The sequence below is a fragment of the Fulvia fulva genome, chromosome 8, assembly GCF_020509005.1.
Source record: "Fulvia fulva chromosome 8, complete sequence".
Lineage (NCBI taxonomy): Eukaryota > Fungi > Ascomycota > Dothideomycetes > Mycosphaerellales > Mycosphaerellaceae > Fulvia > Fulvia fulva.
The window spans coordinates 3826280-3832279 of record NC_063019.1 but is presented as its reverse complement, the minus strand read 5'-3'; positions in this window follow the sequence as shown (position 1 = coordinate 3832279).

The following is a 6000-nucleotide window of genomic DNA, read 5'->3' as shown; positions in this document are numbered from 1 at the left end:
TATAGGAAAGCTAATATAAGGATGACCTAGCTCTTAAGCTCACTACTATCTAACTACTATATAGCTAGGGATACTATTATAGCTTAGCTAAAGATAGATCATGAAAGGACCTTAAAGATCCTTAAAGCTTAAGAAGCTAGGTTAGATCCCTCTAAGGCTAAGTATAGTATAGCAGCCACCTAGGTTAAGCCCTTAGGTCTAGTAAGACCACTCTCCTACCTTCTCTATAAGAAGGATCATCTGATTAAGGACTGCCCTAGTTTACCTAAGGTAAGAAAGGTCCTTAGATCTCATTCCTAACTACTATCTTCCTAGAATACAATATATATTAAGAAGAAGAGAACTCTACTACCCACTTCAAGGAGGACACTAAGAGAGAAGTTCTCTATAGAAGAACTTAAGAAAATGGTAAAGAAACTCAGCTCTGACATACTATTACTCTAGAAGAACTAGGCCTAGTCTTATACCTCTAAAGCAAAGAAGACTAGAAAAGGTTTTTCCGCCTAAGAGTTACGTGACTTATATAGCTCATCCCTAGAGACAATGTCTAATGATAATGAGTATAATAAAGTAGCTTACTCAACTATAGAAGTCTAAGGCAAGTTCTCCTCGTTAGAGTAGTTACTTAACTCCTATACTTTATCCTATATAACTAACTAAAGCTACCTCTTTAGATCTATAACTCCCTTAATAAGGAAGAAATAGATCAAAGTAGGAGGTGGGTTTTTATTAGCCACTTATATTAGGAATGTAGAGATGAGTAGGAGAGCTGGCAGAAAAGTTGTTTTAGAAGATGTCCTACTTATACCTAAGCTAGGAGTGAACCTGGTTTTATAGAACTAGTTTAGCAAGCAGTTTAGTATATAACCTCTATCATTTTCTCTTATTTCCCCTTCTAGTAAGACTATTGTCTAGACAAAGCTCCTTAGGGGGGTTCTATTTATTAATAAGATTTCTCCTCTCCTATAAGAACGGGCACATTACTTGTTATATACACCACTAATAGAGAATGCCTTTGTGACTGCTTAATTAGAGACCGACCTAAAGTAGTAGGAGCTTTAGTATAGAAGATTTGTACACTTTAGGAAGAATTTGCTCTAGAATCTTTATAAGGTAACAGACTTAAAAGAACCTATTCCTATCCCTAAGGATAGCTTTCACTAGTGTAGAGTATGTTTAATAGCGAAGATGAAGAAGTACAAAGGCAAAGTTATAGAGAGAAGACCTAAAAGACTTGCCCTTATATCTATTAACATATATAGCCTACTACTAATCTCAAGACTAGGATTCAAATACTAGCTTAAAATTGTTAACAACTTCTCTAGGAAGAAGTGGACCTTTCCTCTTAGGAAAAGAGAAGATGCTCTAGTTGCTCTCTAGAACTAGAAGATCAAAGCAGAGAGGAAATCATTAGCGTAGCTAAAAGCAGTAAGACTTTATAATATAAAAGAACTTATTATATTAGTAAAGTAGTAGGAGAAGGATTTAGGGATTAGGCTCGAGCCGACTAAGGCATATAACTCTCTACAGAATGGACTAGTTAAGAGGTCAATACAAACCTTAGAGGACTCTATAAGGGCAATGCTTAAAGAGGCTAAAATGCCGGTTGAATTTTGGCCTAAAGCACTAGAGGCCCAAACTTATATAAGGAACAAACTGCTAAATAGCCTAGATTACGATAGGTTTAAGGTTTTACTAGATAAGGCTTTTGATAGTATCAAACCGACTATCAACTATTTGAAAGTTTAGGAATATAAAGCTATTGTCTATATAGACATAAGATCCTAACCTTAATAGGCAAGAAGTAACAAGCTAATAAATAGGGGTAAAGAAGTAGTGTTTATTAGGTATATTAAAAACATAGCTAAAGCCTAGCTCTTTTAGGAACTAGACATAAGAGCTGTTAAGCAACACATATATATAGACTTCTTTAAGGACTAGCCTAGAGGTGATATAGGTCTTAATATTCTAATATTGAATCTACTAAGTAGTGTACTAGCTAGGAAGCCCTTAGGAAGGCCGAGGAAGAACGTATACTTAGGACAATCTACCTACTATTTAGGCGTCTATTAGAGCACCCCCGAAATAGATCAGCTAATTAAGAGCCCGAAAGTCGCTTAGCCGAGAAAGCTGTTTATGTAACTTCTCTAACCTCCGGAGAACGTAGGGAAATTTCAGAAAATCGATTAGCTAATTAAGAGAAGCTCCCTAGATCCCTAGGAAATAGACGTTACTAGGTCATAAGTAACGGTCCCTAAATTATCCCTTAGAAAGAGAAAGGCTGACTATAATGTTAAGGGCTATGACATGAAATAGAAAGCCCTAAAATCTATAGTCCCTAAGCCCGAACTAACTACTAAAGTAGGAGAAGCAATAGACCTCTTAGAGAACCTTGCTGCTTTTCACTAAGCTTTCTTTGTAGCTATGCAATCAGTGGACAGTTCAATACTATAGGATAGCGAATTCCTAGAAGAAGTTAAGGAAATAGCCTTTGTAGTAACTATAGAAGCTATTATATATAAGCAAGAGGTCCTAATTCCAAAATCCTATAAGGATGCTATAAATGACAAGAAATAGGGACATCTTTAGAAGGAAGCAATCCAAAAGGAACTAGATGCTCTATAGAGTAACAACACCTAGGAAAATTCTGTTCTACTAAAAGGAGCAAATCTAGTTATATTAAGATAGGTCTTCGATATTAAGAGAAGTATTAGTCGAGCTATTGAAAAGTTCAAGGCTAGACTAGTTATAAGGGGCTTCTTATAGAAGTTTAGTGTTGACTTTATAGGGACATTTACACCTACAGTAAGACAGGACACCCTAAGGGTGTTTATAGCTATTATATATAAGAAGGATCTTCATCTTTACTAAGTAGATATGAACAATACATTTATAGAAAGTACCCTCTATAAAGACATCTTTATATTACTACTACTAGGAGTTAAGCTTCTACTAAACATAGTGTTCAAAATCCTTAAAAGCTTATATAGACTTAAGTAAGTAGCTAGAGATTGGAATCAACTCTGTGTGTCAAAGCTTAGAGAGATTGGATTTATATAGTTAGAAGTAGATCTATGCCTACTTATCTATAAGAAGAGGGAGATCATAATCCTTATATATATAGATGACATTCTAATTGCTACACTAAAGTTAATAGATGTTCTCTAGTTCAAAAGACAACTTGGCAAGATCTTTAAGATCAAAGATCTAGGTGAACCTAAAAAGATCCTTAGCATAAGAGTTATAAGGGATAGGAAGAGAGGAATCCTGAAACTTGACTAAGGACACTTTGTTAGAGATAGCCTAGCTAAGATAGGAATGAACTATAAGAAGGCAGCACCTATATACTCACCTATAGACAGCTATAAGGCCCTCAAACCTTCAAGCTATATAGATGAGAGGTGTGACAAGGTAGAGTACTAGAGTATCAATAGTACTTCGATATAGCTAGTAACAATTATAAGGCTAGACATTGCTTTTGCCCTAGGAAGGATAAGCTTATTTATGAGTGACCTATCCACCTACTATATAAAGGCTTTAAAGAAGATCACTAGGTACCTAAGATCATACCCTGATCTAGGACTTCAGTTCTTAAAGTCTAGAAAAGGACACCTTATTAGTTACTATAATTCTGATTATGTAATAGACAAAGTAGATAGAGTCTCAATCCTTAGGTATGTCTTCTTCCTCTATAGGGCACTAGTTTCTTAGATAAGTAAGAAGCAAAAGTCTGTAGCAACATCTATAATAGAGGCTGAATATATAGCTATAAATGTATATACGAAGTAGTCCTAATTCCTAGCTTTACTACTAAGAGAAATGGATTGTCTAGAGTTAGTAGGAGACTATTCCTATCAACTAAGAATCACTAGAAACTAGGAGACTGTATCAAATTTGAGACTAGTCTAATTAAGAGGTGACAATCAAGCTGCCCTTACCCTAGTAAAAGATGTACATGTTTATAACAAGTCGAAGTACATTGACATTGCCTATAACGCTATTAGGAAACTTTAGTAGAGGAGGCTTATTGCTATTAAGTATACCCTAACCTCTAAGATAGTTACAGACGGGTTTATAAAACTAAAGACTAGTCTATACTTCTAGAGGTTTGTAAGCTAGCTAAACCTGTTATAAAAAGGTTCAAGTACTATTAATAGGAAGTGAGCAGACTGTAACCTCCTATACGAGATGAGTAGGAGTATTAAGATATAGCATCTCAAAGGGAGTCAACAATTAAGAAGTGATCTAGTAGCCTAAGGTATCTACGATGACTCAGCTTATAGGGAGATACCTTCTCTCCCCTTTAGCTTAGATAGACATCTAACACAATCAACACATTAGTTCCTAATATATTGCTATACGCTCGTACTATTAGTTAGTTAAAGATTGATCTCTTACTCTATTCCGCTACTATCTACCCGTACCTATTTAACAAATACTATTAATAATCGGACTATTAGGTAGTCTATTTCTGATTATAGTCTATACTTATAAAGCTTCTAGCTAGAACTTAACTAGTATACTAGAGTCTTTAAGTATAGCACGGACTATATTTTTAGAGGCTTGAATTAACCTTTCTATAGGTCTATTTTAAAGAGAGTTGTAGGTATTAGTTATGTCTATCTAAGTACTAAACTCCTTCTCCTACTCTTTTAGTAAGGCGAGAATTTCCCTTATACTATTACTACGGATCGTAGATAGAAAGCACCTTAACTACTATTCTACCTAGACCTTCTAATCCCGTAGGGCTATAGGAGCGTCGCTCCTAGCCTTTAAAGGGATTACCTACTTCTTCCTAGAGAAGTTATCTATAATCTTAAGCTAATATTTGTATCCTAGCCTAGAGACTACGCCCTAAAAAGGCCTATAGATGTCAATAGAGACAAGGGCTAGCCTTTCTCCTTTTCTCTCTATAGTAGGTCCCTTAAACTTCCTTATATTAGTAAGGGAGTATACCTTATAACTTAGGTGTTTAGAAGGAATAGGGATAGGATCTTTCTTAGTAACTCTATAAAGGTTTCTTAGTAGTCCCTTACTAAGGTGTACACATCTTCTATACTATAGCTCCTACTAATCTCTAGACTTAGTATTAGCTATAGCGGTACCGTCACGTTCTTAAGAGAGTATACTAGTATACTATAGCTTAAGAATTTCCGAGATCGAGTAGATAAACGGTACTTCTCCTCGAAGTTAAGTCTAGATAACGGGTTTACTAGACAAGGATTTTAGGGTGAAACTAGGTAGTTAGATAGCAAACTATTAGCTAAACTAATTCCACAAAACAAGACTAACTCTAAGGCTAGGAACAAACAAGACATTTTCTAAGACAATTTGCTTTCTAGAAGGACTACCTATTACTACACTTCCTATATATATAGCTTGTAGATAGCCACTCCTAACCTTGATCTACTTCCTCTTTTAAAGAGGCTTTAGTGTCCTAAATAGTAAATCTTAGTCAGTTATGTATAATGAAGCATAAGAGTTAAGTAACTACTCGGACGAGGGGTACTTACCCTTGGCTTCTATAGTAGAATAGGTAACCTTATCAACATTATTATCTTCTAATAGTATCTTAGAGTCTTATACGTCTTCCTAGGTCGTATATGCCCTTATAGGCTTCTTACTAGAGGAGGCCTTTAGCTTACGGCTCTCCTTTATCTACTTTATAAGGTCCGTTATTACCTTAAGGACATTACAAAGGTTTAGTAATAATGACCTCCTATAAGGTAGTGACGGTTGTCTCTTAGTAGGGTAGGTAACTCTAGCTAGTTTGTCCTTATTCCTAATAGCCTACTAAGCTATAGAAAGGTATAGGCACTTACTTATAAACTAGTCACTATCGTAGAGATAGTACGTAAGCTTACCCTAGAAACCCTTCTTAGCGAACATAGCTATCCCTTAATAAATTATTGATTCTTACTTCTCCCTAAGAATTATAAGAATGTCTTATAGTAAGAGATTTACCTAGGTATTAATTATATCGCGAATTAAGCCAAATGA